At 43.2% G+C, this 27,545-nt stretch overlaps 1 long non-coding RNA gene across 1 annotated transcript; it reads left to right on the plus strand.

Annotated features, from left to right (window-relative positions):
• Positions 1-1,726: 1,726 nt before the first annotated feature.
• On the plus strand, positions 1,727-5,466 carry LOC125175015 (uncharacterized). The gene is made up of 3 exons (XR_007155641.1): positions 1,727-1,815; positions 4,740-4,828; positions 5,314-5,466. It is a non-coding gene; the product is annotated as an uncharacterized LOC125175015 (long non-coding RNA).
• The last annotated feature ends 22,079 nt before the right edge of the window (positions 5,467-27,545 follow it).

A 27,545-nucleotide genomic window follows, 5' to 3' on the forward strand; every position in this document is an offset into this window, starting at 1 on the left:
TAATTTTTTTTAAATAAACACTAATTTTACAATAATTTTAGATTTAAAAAAATGTTACAGTGTAAGTTTGGAGAATTCCTGAATACTTACACTCTATCCACTATTGTTAACCTGTTGCATTCTGTGGAATATTTATCCCAACTAAGGAACCAATATGATATATTGTTAATTTAAATTCATACTTTATTTGATTTTCTTACTTTTTTCATAATGTCCTTTCTGTTTCAGGACCTCATCTAGGATAAAACATTAGATTTATTCATCATGCTTTTTTAAAATAAGCAAGTTCTCTTTAGTGTTGAGAGACAACCTTCTTCCCTGAATTCCAAACACTGCCCTGGCTTTGTTTTGGGAAAACGCTAGTCGGGAGATTTGCAGCGCAAATATCTGGTTACTTTATTATCTCAGTATAGTAATTATAGCTGAGCAGAATCATAAAATTTTAGAGACATTTAAGACCAGAAATCATCCAGTCTAACACCAACCCTAAATCATGCATTTAAAATATTTTGAATATATTAATACATTAAATGTTAAAGGTATATTTTTTTCTCCATCGACACTCAAGGGCCAATGTTTGTACTCCAGAGCATCCTAAAACAGACCACCCTGCCCTTCAAGCCACACATTCTTTTAAGAGCATGCTATAGGCTATAAAATTCGTATTAGATCTCTGCTAGGAGTTGACCATCTCTTGTAACTGGAACTTCCTGACCCAATCCCCAGGTGATGTCCTGCCCACCTTCCCGAGGAATTATAGTTGTTCACGATTCTCTTTTCTATGACATAGTGGTCCTCCAGGCACACGGATTTTAGCTCATAGCTTTTGTCCCCATCAGAACCTACATTTCTGCTTAGCCCAAATGGCATCGACCTTGGTAGGGACTCTCTTACAGCAGTTTTATGGATTTCTTGTATGCACTGAGGTTTAGAATTAAAACTCTTGACACGCAGTTTCTGAACCTGGCTCAGAAGTGGCTTGGTGAAGCTCCAACGATTAGTCTGGTTCTAGAAACCTGAGTGCATTGTTCGTCACAGTGATGCTTCACGTAGCCAACTGAATGCACGTGGAATAAACATGTGGAATAAATGCACATGGAATAAAAGCAGAGTAATTATAGGTGGAGATAAAGATCAACCGAATGAGAAAAGCAAAGGCTGTCTCTTCAGTGCTTACTGTAGCAAAGGAGTCGGCCACTATCACTTGTCTTTTAGCAGAGACCTGGCAGGCAGAGGAGTGGGCAATTGCGCAGTGGGGAGAAAGGGGTGACTCCAGTTGTGCCCTGAATGGAGGCTGCTGGCGTGAGGAACCTGGAGGTGGGCTAAGCAGACACAGGCATCCTCTATGATTGGTCAGGGTACCTATTTGGCTTTATCTTGTTGGTCTTAAGTTAGAAGCAGGAACAAAAATCAGGGAAGCTGCCAGGTATTAACTAAGTTCCAGCCCCATTTGGCCAATCGTTACAGGGGTTATTGATTGGTTTGGGGGACCAGTCCCTGGAGATAGTGGTCTGGCTTCTTACAAGCCTGACTCATAGAGAGCAGGCTGGCTTCCTGGCCTGGTTCTGTAGATGAGTTGATTTGCTGGCTGGTTGCTGCAGATTGTGGGTCAGAGTTCCATTTTCCTATATGGTCTGGAATTGTCCATTTGTATATCCACTCTTCCACATAATTGATTTCTAAAAATGTTTCTGTGCCCCTTCTTTTAAATTCTGCTCAGAGCTGCGGATCATGGAGATTTCTCTGGCTCTCCAGTGACACTCCAGATGCTGAGGTGATCCACACGACATCACTCACAATCTGCGATTCGTTAAGGTTTGCTTTACGCTGTAACATTTCATAAAAGATGTGGGTTACAACATAGACGGCAGTTGGCTTTTAAATTAAATGAAGTATTGTTTGGGGTAGTACATGGGTAAGTCTATGGAATATCAAATTTAAATGTATCTCTGCTTTGGGAAATATGCAGTGAATTGGAAAGAAGAAACATATAATGTAGTCAATTTTAAAACAGGTCTTGCTGTCTTGCTGCTCTGCTATTTTTGGCAGAGTACGTTTTTATTTCCTGTACGATCAATCAAATTAACACAAAAACATGGCTGCCAGTCCCCCAGTAGCTGTGAGAAGGCGAGGCTTGCATCAAACCCAGCATCGAGCAAGCTAACGAAAAGTCAAACAGAAGAAGGATAAAACAGATTTTCAGTTAAGAATAAACTCATAGGAGATAAGGATTTATTCAAAAATAACATTTCTGTGTTTTTAATGAGAAATGACTGTGGGGTCCTTCCTTCTTCAGCTGACATAGATATATATGGTGTTGTAGAAGCTGGTTGGAGTTACAGTAATTATTTGTTTACCCTCTTCTCCTGCAATTGAATCTGAGCTCCTCAGAGGCAGAAGCCAGGTTTGTTGCTTATGGCTTTCTATCCCCATCCACTCCCTTCTAATTCCTCCTCTATAGAAAAAAAAAAGAACATCTGACTCAGGGAACACGCCAGTGAATGTCTGTCAAACGAATGGGTACGTGCAGAAATGAATGGATGAATGCTTTTTTTGGCCTTTCCCTGGTTTGTTCAAAGTATTAACAAGCCGTTTTATATTCTATAGCTATTTTATCCTTGGCGTACCCTTGTTTAGAATTGATTATGTGCTTAATATTTTAGATGTCCTTCTAATATTAAAATCAAGGAATGTTATCAGCTGAATGAAATACAACATCCAAAATGAAACCCTAGTGTATATTTCTCATTAGGGCTCATTGGGGATGTTTGGCCACATGTTCTCATGTAATTTATCAGTGAGAGTCTAATAAAAAACAACAACAACAAAATGAAAACTATTTTGTATGTTTAAAGCAGAGACCATTAAAATGATGCTGCTTAACATATTCTGGAAACATTGAGAACCCAAAGGAGTTGGTAAAGCCGTCCAGAGATGAACCACACAGGATGCTACTCTTGCCCAGGTTGGAGGTTCAGGGACAGGGTTGGGGTCACCCGAAGGCAGAGGAAAGCACACAATTCTGTCTGGATACACATATGAGATACAGCTACTGCCAAAGGATCCATCAAAGATTGAGGGAGGGCAAGAAACTTTCTGGTTTCTCCCTTTCCGTTACCCTCCCATATCCTGTTGGAGCTCCTACTGTCAAGATCCTGCCAGAACAAAGCTGTCATGGGATAATGGGAAATATATCTTTCAGGGGGACCCTATGATGGAGAGTAGGGGGCAGGAAGGGGAAGAATGGATGAGAACCAACAAGTCCAGGAGCAATCCAAGGTGAGGGAGAGGGAGAAATTCATGATGATTATCCCAGAGTCTAATGTGGTTCAGACGGCTGATCATGCTCAAGTTATTAACGCAGTTGAGGAAATTCACTGTTAGAGGAATTTTCCTGACCTCCTAATCAGAAGGGGAAAAAAAATGATTCCAACTCTCTTTCCAACAACTGTGTAATTCTGACCTCCCATATCTCTCCAAACTTACCTCAGGGTCTACATCTGCCCCATGTTTGTTGTCAATATATTGTTACTTCTGTGAATTCGATTGTCTTTTATATTTTAAGATGGTCCTTCTATCGTTGTGCTCATATCATTCCAGACCCAAGAAACAATTGCTTACGCTTTATTCACCCATCTAAGGCTATTGATAAATGTGGGTAGAAGATACTTTACTGGAGAGCAGGGTGGGCTCACCTTGCCCACTGCATGCGATAGAACTTATGATGCCCTGTGTCTCCTTTTAGCTCCTCTGACGCTCACAATCTTTTACTAACTTATTTTCACCAGTGTAGACCCTACTTCATTGTTCTACCTGCTCTTTTCTCTCCCTCCTCACTCCTGCATTCATGCCTCACTCTCTTGCTCTGGGATAGGACCTGGAGACTTGCAATCTTGTTATGCCAAGCATTTAAGTCACCTCAGCTTTCATTGGTAAACTGAGCTTCACGTCCATCTAAAGTGTTTTGTAGATCAATGAGAACTCCCCCGTTATAGTATCTTCTCTATAGAAAATGGTAGTGGATTTAAATAATTAATAAATCATCATTACCCAGACCATCTTGGTCCCATAAAGGATACAGGATGAGTGTGTTTAGAGATAGATAATGAGATCAGGTTTTAGAAGTTTAAATTTCAATCGCCTTAAGATGTTTTCATGAAATTGTCCTGTATATAGTTTGGAAATGTGGATGTAAGTCCCAGAAAAAAGTCAAAGCATTGAAGGACATTTAAAAGTTGTCATTGGCAGCTAAAGACACAGGAACAAATAGTAGTGTCTGCAGACAATGTGGGGACTGGGAAATTGGGCCTCTTGTCAGACTTTTGAGTTAACAGCAGATAATGGGAGAGAGTGGGGAGGAGGAGAAGAAGATATAGACTATGGAGAGCTGAATTGTGAAGAAGTGTTACCAGGAAAAGGTGTCAGAGACTTGGTGATAATTGTGAAAGGGCAAGGGGCTCCCAAAACATACTTTAACAGCTGACTTTAAAATGTCTCTTGGAAGGAAAACAGTTTCATTGGATATGGCAAATTACAGGCCACTGTTAGCTTAGCAAATGCAATTTCTGGAAAATAACAAAGAAACCAATTTGGTGACTTGGCGACTTGGCCAGTGAATGGGAGGTAAGGAATTAGATTGAGCGGCTCTAGGTGGCTCTATGTAGGCATTTGGAAGTAAAGGGAAGAGCAGGGATAAGTCAACTACATGAGAGGGAGAATTGATGGGAATATTTGGACAGATTTCTTTCAGAGATGATGATGGATTGAGCTTTCCTTCAAGCAGGAGAAAGAAGACACAAGCAATCGAAGTCATGCTTACTGGTGTAAGGTAAGGTACAGTCACATGTACCAGAGAGGGATTGGCCTTGGTCCGGAAGCAATGCTATTGTATACCTGGAACTATATGAAAAAAAATGGTGGGGTGCGAGATTCTTAAAATATCTGCTAGTTGTCTGCCTCCAACTTCTACAAGGATCTGAAGGAAACCAGCAGAGAAGATGGAACAAATAGTTAATTAACGTATGGCATTTGTCTCAGATAAAGAAGCCCAGCATGGATGGCTTGGGCCTGATGGGCCAGTCTGGACTGGATGTGAGGTGCACACATGTTGTCAACTGGACAGAATGCTCCATGAATGAAAACCACTCATCTTTCCCTTTTTTCACACACATAGGCACACCTGTTCATTCTGTCCTCCATATTTTTCTCACTTTAGTGGGGAGAAGGAAAACAAATTTCTCACGGGAGTGAGATGCTGGTCAAAGCCTTAGATTTGTTTCCTTTTTTCCTCTGTATTCTGCCTGTCCCTTCTAGAGTGCCAGATGTCGGTTTTGTGCAGAGGGAGCCAGCTTTACCTGAGAACTCAGGATAGAAGAGCCAAGGGGATGTTGAAGTTAGCAGGGCCAAAAGAGAGGGGTGAGTATGATGTCATAAGGAATGAGAACAAACATAAGATCGCAAAGAAAAGAATCAAAGAAGAAGAAACCCTAAGAAAAAAGGTTCTCAAAGGGACTCCCCAAGTGGATTCTACAAGTTTTAGTCTTTACGCTGAGAATCTACTAATTGTACCATCGTGTCTCACAGTGACCTTGATTTTGAGTGTTATCCTGGTCATTCCAGATAAAGAAGTGAGTGCCACTAATTAAAAGGAGGTGTGGAATGAATGCAAAGGATTGTAGTGGTTCATCTGGGGGATGGGAAAGGCAGGGATTGGGATGATAGGAATACTGAATATGAGCAGAGGAGAGTCGCCAACACAATGTCATGTACTTTCATCTCATCTCATCTCATTCATTCATTCATTCATTCATTGAGTCAATTGGAAAAAAGTTTATTTGAGACACAGTAAATGCCTTGGGCCTCGCAGTGAGAATACTCAAGAAGTAATTTGCTCTGTGTTCTGGAGGAGTATCCAGTCCAGTAGGAGAGGCAGCTAAAAATTGAGTTATAACATTATGTGAAATCTGAGGTTATGGCCTGAATGGTGCTTATTCTAGCCTTGGGAGATCAAAGAAGGCTTTCCTGGGAAGGTCACGTCTAATCTGAGGACTGATGATACTCACTTATGTGAAAAACTAGTAAAAGTCAGGTCAGAAAACGAGTGTAGTGTGTAGATGAGAGACTGCAAAGGTCCAGAGGGTGGGCACAGTGGGAAAACCCACCCAGCCTAAAGGCAAGGATAGTTGGAGCCCAGGATTCCAGGAGGTGACTATGTTTGACAAAGTTGCAATCCAAAGCAGAGGCAAAAGGGAGTCCTTGAATTGATGTGCATTTTTAGAAGAACTGCTCTCAATTAGCTGGGGTATAAATTAAAGGAAATAGATCAGTGACCAGGAGTTTATTTCAGAGGACAGTTGAGAAGTGCCTGCACCAACATTGTATGTGGGAAAATGGAAAGAGGTAAACAAGTCTGAGCCATATGAAGACAGTGAAGTTGACAGAAGGATTTTTTTTTAATCTGGTATCTTAGTCCACGTAGGCTGTTGTAACAAAAATACCATAAACTGAGTAGACTATAAACAACAGAAATTCATTTCTCACAGTGTGAAGGTCTGAAGTCCAAGATGAAGACACTGGTGGAGACCACTTCCTGGTTCAGAGATGGCCATCTTTTCGCTGTGTCTTCACCTTGGGAGAGGAGTGAGGGGGCTCCCTGGGGTCTCTTTTATGATGGTATTAATCCCATTCAAGGGACCCCACCCTCAGGACCTAATCACTTCCCGAACACCCCACCTCCTAATACCTTTCCATTAGGAATCTGATGTCGACATATGAATTTGGGGGTGGGAAAACATCTGGTCTTTGCATCTGGCTATATCCTGGTTTCACCTTGCTCACATCTGATCAAATATATTCCACTATTCTTGTCCAGGATGTTTTGATTTCGTTCAGAATAACTACAGACAGAGGGAGTGGACCGGCTGTGTGCTGTAACTCTAACCAGTCAATGTTAATATATGAATAACTATCAATGAAACATGACTGACCAAATACACATTAGGCTCAGAATGACAATATTTATATTAGTTTCTGTTACTTGAGAATCTGTCAGGTATTGATTTCATCTTACATAATACACATACTTAACTGCATCTACATTTGTGTATGAGGAACAGCACAACATGAGAATTAGGCAGCTTGCCCACCATATATGGCTGGTAAGTCAAGGCCAGTGGTGTCCCACTCTAAAACCTTGTCCTTGGGGCAGAGCCTTGGCCAACTGGGATTCTTCCATCCTGGGAAAGGAGCTCCCTTTGTGTGACTACTGGCTTCTCTTCACTCTCCTCACTGTGCCCAGGAAAGAGCTGGGTCTAAACTCTAGGAAGAATGATCTCAGTGGCTCAGTGCCATCCTGTTCTCTGTCCCCTTTGGGAGCACCTGTCTGCCCCAGTGTGTCTGTCCCGCAGGTCTTGTCCTTGTCCTGGGCCACAGAGGGAGAGTTGCTGGTTTCTTTCCTAGAAGCCAATGCCCCCCACTCATCCTTTGTCAGGAATGGGTGTGACGATTGGATCAGGCATCTGCCCATTACTCCTCAGTTGGTGCAGAGCCCAGGCAGGGGAACAGGTACAGTGTGCTCGGGCCCCATCTGACGCCAACCCCTGGGTCTCCCCATCACCCCACTGCTTGTCACGGTGAGATAGAACAGTGTGGACCACAACCACACTGATTTGTGTGCCCTCGGTTCTGGGAGCAAGGTTGAAGCCCAAGCCCCGCCCTCACCCTGCCCTGAGTGACGTCACTTGCCTGTGGCTACAGCTTGCTAATGTCATCTCCATGCGTGTGTCCTCGGAGAGGACCCTTGGCCGGGCAGAGACTCAGAACCTGAGGCCATGATGTGGATTCTGGTGCCAGCACCGAGTGCCATGGCTTCTACTGGTGGGTGGTCTCTCAACTTTGCCTCAATCTATTGAATTCCTTTGAAAATATTAAAGGCAATTTGTAGAACATCTTTACAAATGATATTGAAATCCTAAAAAATCAAGACATCAAGGTACAGTATTTGTTCAGGGCAGGTTTTCTCATGTTTAATATTTCCTCTCAGATTCTTTTCATGGCTCTTTTTCACATAACATTTTGTGCTGTAATTTTCTCTTTTTAGGTCTTCATCTTTGCTAAGCCATGTGTTGGAAGAAATAAAATAAATTTATTTTGTTCTAAATTTATCTTACACTAGAAACATTCCTTGGCAAATTAGTTAAAGTCAGCCTTTTATTTTGAAAAGAAATTGCAAGCTGTTGTTTAAAAACAAGGTTACTTTTTATAAAAGAAGAAAGGAACATAATCAGTATTGGTAATGTGGTGACCTGAATTTCACTGCTTCGAAACGAGGACTAGGGTCACCTGGGTGGTTCAGTTGGTTAAGCGTCTGACTCTTGGTTTTGGCTCAGGTCATGATCTCAAGGTTCATGGGTTTGAGCCCCAAATAGGGCTCTGTGATGGTGGCGTGGAGCCTGCTTGGGATTCTCTCTCTCCCTCTCTCTGTCCCTTCCACACTCGTGCTATCCCTATTAAATAAACTTAAAAAGCAAAAAGAAACGAGGACTAACGTGAGCAAAGTTTTCTCCTCTCTGATGTTAGCCATGACAAATTATTAGAGGAATGAAAACCACTTCAGAGTTTGAGAGGTTGGGTATATTTTCTCTGTTGCCTGAAAAAAGTGCTTACTCTCTTAGTTATTGATTTGGAATGAAGCTTTCTGAAGCACTGTGGATTCGCACCTGGTCCGGGTTTTACAACCACCTATCCTCAAGGGACCGTATCAGAACATGTTTCTTAGAAATCAACCTAGTTTGCAAATTGAAAGTTAAATATTTGATTCTGGTAAATATGAATGCAAAAGGTTAATGCCCTTAAAAATGAGGTGATTCGCTGTAAAGATAAATGAAATGCAAACCATAATCATTTTAGTTTCTGCTAGTAACTTTAATTTCCCCTATTCATAATTGTAGTGTTGGGGTTGAGATGTACGACATTACATTTTGGAAAAGCCCTCAAATCGTTCACTATATTATAGGGGGAAATATATAGAGTAAGAGAGCCAGATCTGCTTTATATTTATTGAGCAAATTATTCTTCCCCCAGCGAAGCTGCCTTTAAAAGTTTTACTAGTGACCTAGATAATAACTGCCAATCATTAAAACAAAAAACAGCAAAGAAACATCCAAGAGCAGTAGAAAGAAGAAAGTAACGAATCACCAAAAATTGAAATAATCAATACAGATAAGAGAAATGCATTTCATACCTTTAAAATGCATACATTAATCTATTCATATGCCATATATATATATACACAGTATTTTATATGTAATGCAGACATAAAAATATGCATATGCATAGAGTAAAAAGCATAAGCAAATGAACCAATATGGGACATATATTGTGACCAAAATATTTAAACAATGTAATTCAGTATCAACTAACTCCAAATAATTTAAGCTCAAAATTCTAATATTTAGTTCTCAAATGGCTGATACTTATATTATGACAACTCTTAAACTTTCGGTATTATTTGAAAACTTCCTGAAATAAAAAGAGTATTGACCCCACCTAGAAGTCTATGCCCCAATCTCTGAAGCCTGTAAATTTGTTAGATCACGTCTTGTTCAGATGGCTCAGACCCTGTCCTCTTGGGCTCTGTAATATCCCTATAATTATGCAACGAGAATAGTATTGCACTGTAATCTATCATGTAAAACTATATATATGGAAAACTTGACCAGTTTTTAAAGAAATGTATCATGATCACAAAGGCACAATAAAGCTGTATCCTAAGGACTCCTAGCAACGAAGCTAACGATAAACTTAGTGAACGCAAACCATATTCATATTCTCGGTTCATTTATTTTAGGAAAAGTCTAGCATATCCAGTAGTTTCAGAGATTTCATTTTAACTTTAAAATTCTAATCTATTTAATTGGTAGATAGCAGCCTGTTATAATAAGCTTTAGAAAACCATAAGAAATGCTTTGTTAATGTGTATAATTCCTATGTAAAGACGTAGCTTCTCCATTTTTTTTTAATGAAGAAATGCACTTCCCCCCCTCCCCCCAAAAAACGATTTACCAGATGTACTTAAATTTATGGACCTTGAGATGGGGTGGTTACCCTGGGTCATCCAGTTAGGCCCAATCATATCACACGAGCCCTGAAAATCAGAGAACTTTCTCCAGCTGAGGTAGACAGGAATGTCAGAGAGATTTCAAGCCCGGGAGGAACTTGACTTTGGCTTTGAAAATGAAGGTGGTCATGAGCCAGGGAATTCAAGTATCTTCTAGAGCCTCTGGCCAGAAGCTAACGAGCAAATGGGGACCACAATGCCACATCCACCTGGAACCGAACTCTGCCATCAACCAGCATGAGTCCCAAAGTGGATGCTTTTCGGCCTCCAGCGGGAACAGCTGTGCTGGCATCTTGACTTGTGAGGACAGGAGCAAAGGAATCAGCCAAACCATGTGGATTTCTGACCAGAAATTTCTGGTCAGAATTGTGAGACAACACATTTTCTGTTTTAAGCCTCTAAATCTGCGGTAATCTGTCATGGCAGCAACACTAAAGTGAATACAATACCCATATTGTTTTTATTTTTCATTTATCCGAAACTGATAGAAATATCTAAGCAGTGTGGTCCATCTTCCACCGGGCAATCTTCGATTCGTGGCTAAAAAGTGCAGCAGCACGAAGGTGTGTTTGGGAGTAGCGAATTCGCCATGGCGGCACTTTTCTGAGTGTAGGAAGGACGCGGTATGCAACCACGGGTTTTAAGTTCAGCTACTTGTTTCAGAATACAGAGAGCCAGTATTAAGTCATCCAAAATAATAAGGAGGCAGAGAACAAACAACTAAAACGGTTGCCGTAATTCAGAGTAATACAAGAAATATTCTTTTTTAAAATATTTGTTTATTTTTGAGAAAGAGTGGGACAGTGCGCAAGCAGGGAGGGGCAGAGAGAGAAGGAGACACAGAATCCGAAGCAGGCTCCAGGCTCCGAGCTGTCAGTGCAGAGCCCGACATGGGGCTCCAACCCACAGACCTTGAGACCATGACCTGAGCGGAAGTCAGATCTTAACCGACTGAGCCACCTGGGTGCCCACAAGAAATATTATTTTTTGTTCTATCTAAAAAGCGTGCCTCTGTTTACATGGGAGTTTAATTTATGGCTAATTAGCTGGCAGTTAGGTGGCTTTGTTTCACTTTATGTGTCTTCTCTCCTAATGTTTCAATCTGAAAGCGATCTTTCCTCTTTTTCCTCATTTTTCCGGCCCCTGTGTTAGTATGCTGACATAATGCTGTGCTTACATTTTCCATCTACCCCCCCCCCCAAATAAGATCTTTTCAACTGAGTCAGGATGCACACTTTTAAATTTGGCCCTAGTTTTCGCCAAAAACCCTTTGCTTTCTCTAAATTCTGTGAATCCTAAATACACCATTTTGGAAGTCTGACTTTTTTTTTTTTTTAATCTAAACTTGACATTGATTGATCAATATCAGCATTTTCTCAAAACTGGCAACTTGGTTTCTCTTCAATGAGTAATAAATCAAAGCAGCTTGCACGGAAACACTTTGATTCAGACTCATTGAAGGAGATGCATGTCCCATTGGACTTGATCAAAGGCTGATCATCATTAAGAAATATAGGAATTTTCACCATGTGACTATATTGACCTAATAATTAAAAATACTATAATGTTCCATGTGAATTCTTGCTTCTGTCTTCCTTCCTTCCTTCTCAATTCTTTGTGGCACATGCCGAGCAGAGAACGTTATCGGGTTGCTTCTCTGATGCTGGAGGAAAACCGGTTTCTGTCCATGGTGTTCCTGTAGAAAGACTAAGACAGGCCCTCCACGGTGACCCAGATAATTGTCTGGAGGTGTCATTAATATGGGGATCTGCACTCTCCTCCCACATTCTTCAATCAAATGGTGGTAAAATCCTGCCAGGTCTCTATTTTAAGTCAGTAGGAACATCTCACAGGCAAGAGTCCCCGCCGCAGGGGCTGTTCTTGGAAATGAAAATGTCTTGGCTTCTTAAAGTGTTAGAAATGACAGAGAAATATCTTTTACACTATTACCAGGTATTTTCCCTTTGCTTTGTGTTTACTCTTAAAACCATGCAGGTCACATAAATGAAAATCCATAAAAGAAAACAAATCAGGAGGAACATTCTTCCAGTTGGCTCAACCATATCAATAAATAGGACACATGTACTGGTATGAATAAAAGGCATTACTTGCATTTTTCAGGAAAGAAAATGCAGCCAATTCCCTGTAGTAAGAGTGTGGGGTCACAGCTTCTGGAACTGGTAAGACCCTTGATTTGGTTCTGTCTCTTCTCTTTGGAGGGTTATCCGCCAACACCATGGCAGTAGGGCCACCGCATGGAGCTGCAGAAGGGACCAGAGACAATGTCTCCATCTCCGTTTGCCTGGGGCTGTAGCTCAACATCCCTGTCCCAGGACCTCATGCACCTGAGGTGTTACGACGGACAGCTCTTAGTCTGGGTCTCAAGTGGGTAGAAAACAAGCTTCCCAATGTCATCGTTGACACTCATGGAATAAGACAATCTTCTCAAATAATTCTTGCATGTGTCTATACGGGATTTCCTTATTTTTTAACATGAACATTTGGAGCCGAGAGCCTGAAGACAAAGACTTGGATCTTGACTCCCTGCCCCAGCTTCTCGTCCATGGAATGGTCCAGCCATCTGTCCTCTTTCCTTGTCACGGCATCGTTGGCTTCTCTCGGTGAGCGAATGCCTACTTCTCCTGTTGGAAGAAACTGACTTGGGACCTGTGAGCTGACATCGCTCATTTTCTCTAGAGATTTGGCAGAATAGGGCTCTGACGGCTGTCCTCCCCTGCTCCCCGGCGGCCCCTCCAAGTGCCCCGTGCAAGGCAGACCTTCCCCTGCGGAGGAGGAATGTTCTGCCTGCCAGGGAAAATGGTACAGCTGGGCTGCCTGGTTAGGACTTCCAAACCAGCGCTCAGCGCCCAATTACGGAGGTGCCTTCAGGGCAAAGCAGGAACGGCAAATTCTGAAATCCTTCCGGGCTCTTCTGCTGGTTCTGTTATGTAAGTCGCTTTAACAGGTGTATGGAAGCAGACCTAAAATTAGCCGACAGACTTTTCCCAAATCGTTTCTCTTGGAAAGCTATTGGCCTGCAGTGATCAGCCTCGCGTGTTCCGAAAGTCGGGGAGGGGGGCTAAGGATGGGCTGAAGAGAGAAGTGACAGGGAGGAGCGATCCACCTGCACAAAGGTCTCTGGCTGACCGTCCCGCCCCGGAGGCGGCAAACCCACGCGCAAGGCAGAGCGGCCGCCCAGATGAGGCGCTCAAGGGCAAGGGCAGGATGGACGATGGGCACGCTGTGTTCACAGGGGACCGTGTCGCCCGTCTGGAAGGGCCAGGGCTGCGTGTAACTGTTCCCGCTCGCGGGGCGCTGCGACGGGCCGGCAAGACACGCGTGTGCAGGGACGGGGTGGCGGAGGGCCAGCGCCGCCGCCTTCCTGGGGAAGCGCTTCCGACGCGCCAGCCATGTCCCTCCCGGCGCCAGTCCCCGAGCTCCCGTGTCATCACTCGCTGAGCAAAGCCCACGGAGGGGTCGGCATCCTGCGTCTCGACAGTCGGGACAGGACATTCACGGGCGCCGTTGACCAGCTGAGAAGATCGGAGACCACGAGCTGAACCCCGGGAACCTCCGCTGTCCTCCTCTGCGCACCGCGCACCGCGCACGTCCAGGCGGCGACCGAGTGCAGGGCCGCGCGAGGCAGTGTCTGGGGACGTGCTGCGTGTCGCTTGCGGCGTCTGCCGTGCTTGTGTGCAAGTCTCCGTCTGGGGGCGCCCCGCGGACGTCTCGGCGTCTGGCCGGGACCCCGGGGCCGGTGCGCGGCGGGCGGAGGAGGTGACACGCGAGCCTGGCCGCCCCGCGGGGGAGCTGATTGACGGCCTCCCGTCGCGACGGGGCTGTGGGTGTGGACGCTGAGCCCCGGGAACCTGGCGATGTGGCCCCGTGACTGTCGCGTCCGCACCCGTTGCGTTTTCCGGTGAACGGGGAGCCTCGGCCGCCCTTACCGGGTCACGTCAGGCAAGGTGGTCGCGCACCTGTTTCCTCGCGTGGTGGGGGCGGGGCTGCACCCTGTCACCTCTGTCGCCCGGCGTGGCCTAAGGGAACGAGGAGTGAACGAAGCGGACACTCGTCTGGTGACGCTGCGCGATCGACCGCGGTCTCAGCCAAATGCACGGAAGGTCGCGGACGCCCGAACCCCGCGCTTTGCTCTGCGGAGGATGCAGCCACGCGGACGGAGTCCCCCCCCCCCCCCACGACTCTCAGTCGCCAAGAGTCTGCAACCGGGTCCTGAGGCCCCGAGTCTCGTCCCTGAAGCCCGCTCACCCGGGAGGGCACCTCGGGTGGTTTCACCTGCTGCGCAATTTGTCACACTGCCCCGGTCCCGGTCCCGGTGCTTATTACGGCTCCCGGGGGACAGGCGACACCTGCGTCCCCTCCAGGGCCCAGAAGGTGGTGGGGAGGGGGCCTCCAGGGCCGAGCTCCCCCCCACCCCCCCCCCCCCCCCCCCCCGCCCCGGGGGCCTCTAACCCCTGCTCCTCTCGGGGCCTCCAGCAGGGGGCCTCCTGCTCCTCTCGGGGCCTCCGGGCTCCTTGGCCCTTCCCCAGGGTCTGACACTGTTCCTGCTGCCCACGAGGTTCTCCTGCCTGTGATTCCTTCACAAGGACCTTTTTCTTACCTGGTTAAAACTGGCCTGGGGACACTCTGGGCTCCTCAGCAGCGGCCACACTGCCCTGAAAAGCTTCTGCTGGACGCGAACTGGTTTGTCCGGCAGCCAAGTTAACAGGGAGGCGCTTTTAGACCATTTTCGGAATCATTCTTTTGCTCTTGGCTTTCAGCTTCATAATCATAAGGGTTTAGATGCCCTTGGGATTTACTACAAGGCCACGGGGCTTTTGAAGTTGCTGGAGCAATTCCTGCGTCCAGTTGTATCAAGAACAAGGTCAAAGGGAAGAAACAGGTCTGTTCATTATGGATAATTTATATCAGGCAGCACATTTTACGATTTCTCAAATAGACACCTTTCTTATCTGTGATGGAGGCAAAGTGATATTTCTGGTTTCCAAATAAATCAGTCAGTAGTTTCCCTGATTTCTGGGACTATGCAGAGGTCTAATAGGTCCTAAGCACTGGTCTGGTCCTTCATTTCCTGGCAATAAATAACTTCCTGAAATTTCTACCTAGTAAATTTAACCTACTGACTCCAAGAGACATTTCAGTTATTGAATCTTTTTTCTGGGGGCAAGAAATAACAATGCTCAGTGCCCATGCTCCTCTCTGTCCTGCTTCCTCTCCAAAAGTCAACAAATAATGATAATATGTGAATTCTCTCCTTAATTAAGTTGGCTTCCTGTATAGTGTCTGCTCAATGAGCCATCACAGCACTGATCTGCTGTGTAACACACAACCCTCTTATTCAAAGGAATTGGGCTGAAAGTCATAAAGTCCCTTATTGTCACATACTCTTCTCTCCATTACTACCCCCAGTACCTGAATGTAACCTCCTGGTAACTAGTCTCCCAGTTGGCCCCATGAACCCTACCTCCTGGTATGCACACCCTCAGGTAGCCCCCTCCCACATTGAATCTGGCTGGCCTGTGTAACCAGGAGAATATGAGATTCGTGCTGCTGTGTGATTTTTGAGACATGTATAAGAAATATAAATGACACTTTTGAACTTTGGCTATGATTTCTCAGACCACTTGCTTTAGGGAAATCCAGGTGCCAGGTAAGAAATCTGTTTACCTTGAGACTACTAAGCCAAGGTGTTTTGTCACATGGAGATGGAGGGGCCTGGTCTACCCCAGCTTTTCCAGCCATCCCAGGTCCAGATCTGATGCCAGGCATGTGAGTGAAGAGGGCTCCAGCTGTCTCCAAGTCTCAGCCTTGACCTGCCTCAAGTGATGGAGACACCGAGAAGGAGATGACCAGATGAACCATCAAGTGCCAGAACCACGAGAGACGTGAATACGTTGTTTTAATTCTGTAAGTTTGGGGATGATTTGTTACATGGCAGTAAATAACCAGAACACCACATCATAATTGATTGACCGAGAGGAATGTACATCTGAGGATTAACACACTCACCTTGAGTTTGGTCCAGTGAAAGTAGTAACTTTGTTCATCCGCTCTTTTTATTTTTTATTTATTTATTTATTTATTTTTTTCAACGTTTATTTCTTTTTGGGACAGAGAGAGACAGAGCATGAACGGGGGAGGGGCAGAGAGAGAGGGAGACACAGAATCGGAAACAGGCTCCAGGCTCTGAGCCATCAGCCCAGAGCCTGACGCGGGGCTCGAACTCACGGACCGCGAGATCGTGACCTGGCTGAAGTCGGATGCTCAACCGACTGCGCCACCCAGGCGCCCCCATCCGCTCTTTTTAATAAATGGCTTAATAAACTCATTCTTTTTAATAAATGACCTTTACTAAAATTCTTAGTTTTGGCAAATGACCTCTATAGATCACCTGGTCATGGAGTTCCTAAGGTGACTACAATACAATATAGTCATTGCAATTGTTCCATAAACTTTCTGGAAACCTCGGCATCCTGAAAGACATTCAAAACAGAATAAAAATACCCTATTGGATGCAGAATTTGTTGAATACACCCTGATTGAATTTGTTGTTGGTCTCCTGGAATTTCTGATATCTTACCAACTCAGAGCTGTTCCTTGTATCTTTGGAAAATTTAATACCACTCTTTGAAGGATTTTCACATAATGTAACTTTTGGTCAACTTCATGTGACTAATGTAGAAGAAAAAAAGACTGAGACTCTCACATTAGAATTAATATTAAGATAGAATATTTAATGCCAAAGAGAAACATGAAATGGTCTCATGCAATAACATATGCATTCTTGACCCTCTAATCCACTTTCTGTTCTCCCTGGGGGATAGTATTGTAGGTTTAGGAGTAAAGTTAATCAGGTCTCTCTTCTAATAAAATATTTCAATGAATTTTTTTAGTGCTTATAGGATAAAAAAATTATTTAATACATACATTCTGAAGATCTCATAATGTATCTATTATTCAATAAAAATATGGGACCAATTCCATATTCCAATGGAAAAATATCTACCTAACATCATACAAAAATAATTAGGTACAAATCAAAAATCTAAACATTATTGTATTCTCTCATCTCTCCCCTTTTTCTCTCATGTTTACTTTGTTTTCTACCCAGTAATTTCAGAGTAAGATTATGGGCTTTTATTGATGGGCTCTATTCTCACAAGGGCTCTATTGATGGGTTGGCACAAGTTTTGTTACATGTAGAACAATGTCTTCTGTTAGTACGAACTATGCTCAATTAGATGCCTTTTATGTGATGTTTTATGACTTTTACATAAAAAAAAAACCTGAAAAATAGATGTGCAAGTCAATAGTATTCCCAGCCATTGTCCATGAGCTAGCCACTCACATTCATGGAAGGCTTGTCACTGCTCTGATATTAAATCTTTGCTCACATCGGTTTGGACAAGGGTCCATGGGAACACCAATGCAGAAAAGGGATGGTCTTACGATTCACCTCACCTGGAAACAAATGAAAGCAAGTCCTGGATGTGTCGGGAGACGAGGCAACTATGAGTGACCTGGCTTCCCTCCGGTGAGTCTCGTAAAGCCATAAGATGTAGACTTCCTGCTCACAGATTTTACTGCAGGACAGTTGTGCAACAATACAGGTGCAACTGCACCCTGGTTGTTATATTTGACACTTTTAATCATCCTTTACCCCTTGTCAATGTCCATTTCTTTTTTCTAATGTTTGTTTGTTTGTTTGTTTATTTTGAGAGAGAGACAGAGACAGAGACAGAGACAGAGAGAATGCAAACAAGGGAGGGGCAGAGAGAGGGCTCCACGCTGTCAGCCCAGAGACTGGCATGGGGCTTGGTCTCACAAACTGTGAGATCATATCCTGAGCCAAAATCAAGAGTGGGATGCTTAACTGACTGAGCCACCCAGGTGCCTCTCAATGTCCATTTCTCCACTTGATCTTAGTCAAAAGGCCGAGAAGCAGTTCAGTGGCCATTTCTCATACCAGCCTTGGTTCAAACACGCTAGGGGCTTCCTGCAGATGTCTTTCTCAGGTGGATCTCTGGACCAGGATACCTCACTCTTTCTCACCATCGCTGCATTGTATTCAGTGCAGACCTGCCTGAATACAGGCAGACATGTATACATGCAGGTGAATACAGACATGCACCACAAGAGAATTGTGTGTTAAGTACTCAGGTTTTACAAGACTGAGTTACTATGGGGGATGCCATCAGTAATGACCTCCATGAAAAAGTCCATGTTTAAAAAGCCATCACAAGGAGGTGTCTGGGTGGCTCAGTTGGTTAAGCATCTGACTCTTGGTTTTGGCTCAGGTCTTGATCTCATGGTTCATTAGTTCAGGTCCCACATCGGGCTGTATGCTGACAATGCGAAGCCTGCTTGGGATTCTCTCTCTCTCCCTCTCTCTCTCTCTGCCCCTCCCCTGCTCTCTCTCTCTCTCCTTCACACAATAAACAAATAAACTTTAAAAAATCTATCACAACGTAAAGCATTTTGTTTCAAAAGGAATCATCTCTCTCTCTCTTTGCCAGCATTGCTTCTAACCTCCTGCATTGGGATCTGGCTTTTTCTTAGGATGTCAACATCTTCCAGTTGGTGCCCTTTGTACACACTCAACACCCAGGAGACAACTCGGCACAGGATGGATCCTTGCACATGTGTGTTCATTTGGTGCACTCAAAGGAAAATGTAAAAATTTCACTTGAATAACCATGGTACAAAGATGTAATGTTGCTTCTTTTAATTTTTATTTGTTTATTAAAAAAATTTTAATGTTTATTTTTGAGACAGAGAGAGACAGAGCATGAGGTTGGGAGGGGCAGAGAGAGGAGGAGATACAGAATCTGAAGCAGGCTCCAGGCTCTGAGCTGTCAGCACAGAGCCCGACGCGGGGCTCGAACACATGAACTGCAAGATCATGACCTGAGCGAAAGTCAGATGCTCAACCGACTGAGCCACCCAGGCGCCCCTAATGTTTCTTTTTAACTTGGATTTAATCTTGTAAAATTTCTCTTGATGTTAATTCCTCACGTTATTTTACTCAGCTTCTACTGTAGCTCTGTGAACTAGGACTGTAATCTGTGTTTACAATGTAAGTAAAGAGTGCTAGCTTTCTAATTCAGCAGGAAAACAGGGCAGATGTGGCTCTCAAATAATTCGGACACTTATTTGATGGAAGCAGTAAGTGGTTCTTTAATTTACTATACCTTTCCCTTTTCCTTTCCTTTTCCCTACTATACCCTTTCCCCTCCCTTGAAGGGGGTCTGTATATATCTGCTTCAGTCGGATGCTCTTGCCTTACTGTAACATTTAACTTGGGTTTCTTCTCTCACCCTTTCTAGCTATCCCTGTGTTCAACATGGACAATGTTGGGAAACATCAGGTTTCAGTGATACAGATGTAGCTGTTAGTCATTCACGTGAGCCCAGGTCATGTTCCTGTCTTCATGTGTTTTGAGGACATATCTTTTCTACAGAACTTTCTTCCTCCTGACCCATGGGTGCCGGTTAATCAACTCCAGATTGGGACAATACTTGTAAATTATAATCTGGCATGAGATGCTTTCTAGGCCGCTTGCTACTAGTTAGAATCATCCAGTAACACCCTTTTGTTTGTTATACATTGCAGTGTATTGAGTGTGATCCTTAGAACGTGACACTCCCTCACTCCAATTCTGATATTTTCTCCTGAGTGGATAATAAAAGGTTGCTATGGAAGCCAGCATATGCCCTGATGGTGGCAGAGAACAGGGAGGGCTGGAGTTTCATTGATTAAAGGCTTCTCCAAACATCAATTGGAGATCCATTTTGCTCCAGGATATGTGTTCTGTGCCAGGGAGATAAAAATGGAAGTCTCAGCTTCTGTGTTCTAGGAGCTCACCGCTCAGAGGCAGAGAAGAATAAGAAGACAATGAAGACACAACCTAACAGTTGCCGTGATAGCACTTGAGCAGGGTCTCACACAGGAGGCTCCCTAACCCGCTCCAGTAAGGGTCAGCAGAGGTGTCTTGCAGGACGTATAGTTGAACTTGATGTTAGGAAACAAGTAGGAATGAACCAAGCCAACCAGACAAAAAGGGGTTGAGCCAAGTTTGGCCGAGGAGAGAGGAACAGACAGACAGGACAGTGTGTGCACGGATGCCATTTAACACCTTAGCAAGGGCCTGGGAAGGACAGAAGTATTGTGCCCTGGAAATGGTGGAATTTAACATTGGGGATTTGTGTGTCTGGGGTAAGAGATACATTTTCATTCAACCCCAGCTTACCAGGGTAATCCTACTCAGGAAAGCCATCTCTGCACACACGCCCTCCCTCCCGCCAGTCCTCTGCTTCTAGGTACCCAGGAAGCAAATTTTTTATGTCCTTAAAGGCAAAAGGAAATCTCTGGCTTTTAAAGGGCAATTTTGATACATCTCTGAATCCTCATCATGTAACTACTTGCCCCTTCTATTTAGAACACTCTTGGTAAGTGGCCAGCATGAGAACCAGACCATCCAATTCTAACTGTGTTCTCAGCATAATTGTCTTTGTGTGCGTCCTGGTGTCTGAGAGATTTTTTTTTAAAAGCCTTTCTTATCTGAAGAGTTCAAAGATCCATTGAACCCAATGTGTGACAAGAGAGTCTCTGACCCATGGCATTTACAGACCTTTCACAAGTGGGAATGCCATGGAGGGTAAAAATTTTGATGATAACTAACTTAGATGATCTTTCTGTATCTAGGCTGAGATTTATGAGATTTTTATAAACAAGTTAGTGCCTCTTTACAATGTGCCACAGTTGATAATAAGTAATTCTTCCTGCTTTCCAACACAGGCAGAAAACTAAAAATAAAAAAGAAGTGAGTTATAGGAGAGAAAAATAAGCAAAAGTATCCTTCTAGAATGTACATTTTGCCAACTTGGTCTATTCTCTTGACTTTCTTTGATGGTTTTCAAGTAAATTCGCCACTTGGATTCTGACAGAAGAGTCTACACAGAGAGGTCACATTGCCATAGAAAGCGCATTGATCCAGCACTCCGTTCCATTCTTGACTCTAGCCAGGCCGTGCTGCTAACTCACTGAGGGCATTCAGTACAAAACAAGTACTTTTCTCCTTGTTTCAGAAAATGAGGAATTTGGATCACATAGCACCCAAGGCTCTTTCTGTCCCTAAGTGGTGTGCATCTGAATCAATGCCTTTTAATTGGCTGCTTATGTTTTTCTTCCAAAGTTTTCCCTTCGAGATACTTGCCAGGAGCTATAATTTCCAGGAGAAAAACAGAAATGGCAACACTGGTCGACTGGTCCTAACTCTATGCCCACTATTATTCTGCTACTATTCTAATATCAGCTGGTTTAATTCTTATGGTAAAAATAGAAGGGAGACACTACCTATTATGCCCACCTTAGAGCTGACAAAGGTAAGGCCCAGAGAGGTTCAATAAATGGTTCCCACCCTTGCCAGGGTCCCCAGGAGCCACCCAGTCATGGGTAACAGACTGGCTCTTGACTACTTATTAGTGAGGGAAGGAGAGTTTTGTGCCATTCAGGGCACCTCCTGCTGCATATACATTAACCGCTCTGGGCAGGTGCGGACCTAACGACGAGGAATAGGCCAACAGGTAAAGGTCTTTCATGACGAACCAAATCTTCCACAGATTCTCTTAGTCCAGAGGAGCCTGGCCTCTTCTTAGGGCTTTTTCCCACAAAGTGTAAAGTAGGTTCAAACCCTCATCATGTGCCTGAGAGGACTCTTCCTACTTGTCACCTTCAATAAAGTTTGCCTTTCAGGGACTGAGTCACGCTGTCCCCATCACCTTTAACATCTCCACAACCCAAGTGACAAGTGTTATCCATCTTAACCAGCATCATTGGCATGGGGCCCCACAAGGTCCATTGTATTATAATTTGTAAAATTCCGTATTTTCTTGCTGCCCCAGTATCGCCACAAACAGACTATGAATTCTCCTTCCCGGTGACCAGCGCTCCCAGGTGGTAAGAATGGCTCCTGCCTCAAATTCTCTTTTGCCTTCTCCTGTGACCTGGTGACCATTCCCAGACACCAGGAAACCCTCTCATGCTTGGCGTACTTCACGCTGACCCCAGTGAAGGCACTTGCCTAAGGGTCCTCACTCTGGGATCCCCACCAGTTGGGCTGAGTCTGTTCCCTTGGGACTCCCTGCACGTGGCCCCTAACAGAGCTCAGTGACTCTGTCTCTCCGGGATCTGTGAGTCGAACAAACTTTGTTTCCCTGCATCTTCCCATGTCCCCTCTTTTGGGGACCTGACTAACTGCCTCATGAAAAAAATACAAAATGCCGTCTCTCCATCTTCAAAGCCCACAACACCGTATCTTCATGACCTGTTTCCTATGGTCACATATTTCTCCAACCACAGCCATGAAAGGCTCTCTGTTTTCACGGACTCATTGGATTAGATGGGGTCCAGTTGGGAAGTCCAGGATTATATCCCCATCTCAAGGTCCTTAACATAATCACATCTGCTAGGTCCCCAGTTTGCCACGTAAGGGGACATTCTCAGGATCCAGGCATCAGGACATGGACATCTTTGAGGGCCATTATGCCTCCTATAACACAAACTCATGGTAAAAATATAACCACCACCAGTGGTGGGGGTGAGTGTATATCACACTTAAAATTTCAGGACAAGGTATGAGTAACAGCAGAACTGATGACCCTAGATCACCTGTGATTCGAAGCCACACTGTGGCTTATCCTCAGTTACCAACGATATATCTTCATCCATAGAGTAGTATCTCCGGAATGGCCCCAGGCCATGCACTGGTTTGTTATACTAACATTGGACGTGACAATGGTCTTTGGACTGCTTCCCTTCATAGTCCAGCTCATGATGCTCCTGTGTCATTGACTTAGGGGGAGGTTGGACTGAAGTCTTTTCAGCATATCTCTTGCATTAGGTGAACTCATGAATGGGGTTCTCTGAGGCATCACATTAGAAAAGACTTAAAAGGTAAAATGGGTCCTGGGTCAGACTCCATGAATTCTTCCAGAATAGAGACAAACAGCAGGTTGGAGCATGCGTGGAGGTAACAAGTGCACTGTAAATGCAGATAAAAGGGAGGTAACTGACTGTTGATATTTGTTCACTCCTACTGCCCGGGATCCCAGGTTTCACAGCCACAGTGTGAGGGAAGGAGTCAGAGGCTGCCAGCCCAGAATCATAGAAGTCACTTTTCTTTCTTGAACCCTTGAGATCATCCTCTGGCTTCCTTCTCTTTTGGGGAACACCCAGCCCAGCCTGGAGCCCAACCTGCAAGGGACTTGTGTGGCTCACTCCACACCACGGCTTCCACTCTTGTATTCTCTGTCTCAGAGCTATTTACTGCTTTTATGACACACATCATAGTTTCTAACTATTTCCCTATTTATTTATTTACTTCCTTGTTTAGACAGTTTATCCCTGATGGACCTGGAGGTCCATGAGCACCTACTTCGGGTTGGGTACTGGTAGGTTTTATGGCTTGGGGGGCAGCACTGGTTTAGCACATTCTAAGCACCTGGTAACCATTGACTGGTGGGTCTATAAGCATGAAGTAACAGAACAGAATGTGGGGAAAACCCAGAGGTCTAACGAAGGACTCTGGGTTCCACTCATGTTATCAGCTTTGGAAAAAGGAAAGAGCAGCCACTGATTTGTTAAGATGGACAATGTGTAGCCTGTGAAGAGTTTAATTGTGTCTCTTTTGAGATCTGGCATAAAACTACACACTTAGGAAGCAAGTAAGTTTGCCGAAGTAACAGAAACTTTTATTTAAAACACACACACACACACACACACACACACACACACAATCTCTGATTATAATTTCATTGATTCTATGCTATCAAATAGGACAAATCAAGGAGTTGTATGTAGCCATAAATTACCCTAGATTAAACCCCATTTGAATCTCTGTGAGAGAGTGAATAACCTGGTGGGCTGGCCCCAAGCTGTGGGCTTTCTCCTGTGTTGTTTACAGTGTTTATGGGCACTTATCTTGGAGGCCCAGCATGCGCTTGTCTGACACCAGAGAGTTTTTAAGCATGTCTGATGGCATTTTTCAAGCCCCCACAATAATAGTATCACAGATGGCATTTCTTTTGTCTTCTCTGTGAGCTTGTGATGAGGAAGACAGCATCTTCACTTTCAAAAGCAACGCCACAGTCTATAAAGAGTTATACCAAAAGAATGGTTAGGAGGTCTCATGTGAAATGTTTGCCAGATGCAAAGCTGCCCCCAGTGCAGACCCACAGGTGGTCATAATGCCCACAATTGAAATTCCAGAACATTCAGCATGATGTAGCTAGATAGATTGGATGATTGGGTTCACTTCAATAAATCTTTTTTTTTTTTAATCCTCAAAGACTATGGGTGTTTAATACTGTGTGACTGAGGGACTCATAAGGACACACAAGTGATAGAATAGCCTGCTGCCTAGATCCAGCTGAGTTTTTTCTTTTTTTTTAAGTTTATTTATTTATTTATTTATTTATTTATTTATAGAGGGCACACATGTGAGTGGGGAGGAGGGGCAGGAGAGAGAGAGAGAATCCCAAACAGACTCTACACTCAGTGCGGAGCCCCAAGAGGAGCTCAATCCCATGACCTTGGGATCTTGACCTGAGCCAAAATCAAGAGTCAGACGCTCAACTGACTAAGCCACCCAGGTGCCCCTCAATCATACTTTAACCTTACTACACCGTGTATCTTGTGTGAACTTCCTCAAAGCCTTTCTGAAGACACATACTTCGTGTGTCAATCAATCAACCAAGCTATCAACGATGAGCAGCTCAGTGTGTCCTGTCTGAATTTGAATTTTGTGATACGAGCTCTTTAAATGAATGATTACACTGTAAGTATCGGTAAGCTACCCTTGGGGAAAAATATGGAAGCAGGAAATATTCCAACTGCATCAGCATTTAGCTCTGTAATTAATTAGTGAGGAAAAAGTCACTAAGGAGAAATTTTCTGGATGTGTTCCCCAGTGATAAATAATAACTCACCAACAAGTCCACATCACGAACCTAAAGAAGTATTCGGTTTAGTAATATATGAATTTCCACAGAAACTTTTCTTAGTTATTAAATGCTCGTGCTCTAACAATTGTTATTTTATGGTGTGTTTCTTTTTAAGTGGTATTACAACTGACTTTATAGCCCAAAATGAAATCAAAATATAGCTAAATACAAAAAATAGTCTGAGATAAAAATGTTGATACATGTAAGTGAACAAATATTCTATTTTTTGTTTTGCATATTAAATTGCATTTACAGAGTTTGTGGCATATTCATTAAAGGGTAGCATCAACCAGAAAGATAATTTTATCCTTTAATATATTTTAGTGAAATATTTGTGTGATATAAAATTTTGTAATTTTAATAAATATAAAGAATTTCACCCTAAACTTCCTATCGTCACAGATATTTCAACATTTTTATTAAAAATTAAAACATTAAAAATTTAAAAATGTCTGAATTTTTTTGGTGATGCAAGCCTAAATATTTTAAAAGTCATATTTCATATGTATTCATCATATGAAGGATCAAATTAAGAACTTCAGGTGATCAATGCATTGCATTTGTCTTGTACAGTCAATTATACAGTGACACAAAATAATTAAATCAGATTATTAAATAAATTTAATTAAATTTAACACAATACAATTAGAAAATGTTTATTTTTATCTAAATAACTCAGTGATCACCACATAAACTTTTTTTTACCACTTTTGAACAATTAATATAAGACGTACAAGGAGATGAATTTGATTAGATTTTCGTGTGTGTGTGTGTGTGTGTGTGTGTGTATGAGAGAGAGAGAGAGAAGGAGAAAATCAAAGAAAAGAGATAGCAAAGTGAGGTGGTTGAAAATGAGAACATTGATTTGCATCTTGTCTTTTAAGTACAAAGATGTTTTAGGGGAGGTCAACAATTATGTACCCACATATGGCCATCACTTTTAAGAGGCTCTAAATAAATCATTATTCTGATTTCTTTATATATTGTACCAAAGTTTCTCTTTTTTAATTTTTTAAACCATTTGTGTTTTGGATACATTACTTCAACTCAGGTTGTGGTTAAATGTGACAAAAACTTTTAAAGAGACAGTACAATTGGGAACTTCCTTTTCAGAGAAGTTCTTTTGACTTGAATTAAATCCACAGTTGAGAGTGGCCCGGTATGGAAAATTCTCCCCTTTTCTTGGACACCGGGCTCTACTGTGGCACTATCCATAAAGATGTAATATTTCCCTAAAGAAATGCCCTCCTTTTCTAAGCCTCTTTCTAAAATTAACATAGAGTTATTCATCAATATATCTGATTATTAACTAGGTGCCTAATTTGAAGAAAGTCTGCATTTTAAAAAGAATCAAGTTTCAAAACGGACCCAGATTTAACAATTTTTTTATGCTTATTCATTTTTGAAAGACAGAGAGAGACAGAGCACAAGCAGGGGTGGGGCGGAGAGGGAGGGGGACACAGAATCTGAAGCAGGCTCTAGGCTCTGAGCCGTCAGCACAGAGCCCGACGCGGGGCTCGAACTCACGAACTGTGAGATCATGACCTGAGCCGAAGTCTGACACTCAAACAACTGAGCCACCCAGTTGCCCCAAGGGACCCTGATTTTATACCTTCCATTTCTGCTATGGGACTCTAGGTATATAAAGACTCTAAAAAAGATAAAGGTAATTTATATATTTTTTATAATATGATACTGGATACAGTCCTATGAGTTATTCTTCAGCGTCAGCTATAAGCATAATACAGGGGTCAACAGAACATATATTCAATACCAAGACTGATAAATACTAAATTGCATAGTTTTTTAAATCATATACAGGATACTAGAAAATAAAATAAAAACAACCAAGAAACCTGTATATGTATCTCATGGCTCTTTAATAACAATATTCAAAAACACAATGAGTCCATATAATAAATTGCCTTCCTTTACTTATACAAAGATGAGTCTATGATGTAGCATACAAGTCAAAGCTGAATAGGAGATTTTTGTCTCTAGTCTGGTATGTAATGAAGTTGAAAGTCACTACTCCCTAACAATAAGTGAGAAGCTGACCAATCTGAAAGATTAACAACTCTTCTTAGATTCCTCAGAGAAGTGAGGTCCCTGGGGCAAAATGCAGCCTCCAAATCAGACAGACACAGAGCTCTCAAGAAGGCAAGCTGACACCTGATGAGGGAGTTCAGTGGGGAGGTGTGAACTCAGGTTTCATCTCTAGGGCTCAGTATGCAGAAGGCCTTCCCAGGCCAACTTTGCTAAAGCTCTCCTTCGTCTTCATGAATCTCTAACACAATTTCCATTTTATTTCCATTATGCTCACTAATCGTGTCAGTTACACTTTGTCTGTCCGTGTTTTATCTCTCCCAACCAGGATGTGAGCTTCTTGAGTAGGATCTGTGTTTGAA

The sequence above is a fragment of the Prionailurus viverrinus genome, chromosome A1 (genome assembly GCF_022837055.1).
Source record: "Prionailurus viverrinus isolate Anna chromosome A1, UM_Priviv_1.0, whole genome shotgun sequence".
Lineage (NCBI taxonomy): Eukaryota > Metazoa > Chordata > Mammalia > Carnivora > Felidae > Prionailurus > Prionailurus viverrinus.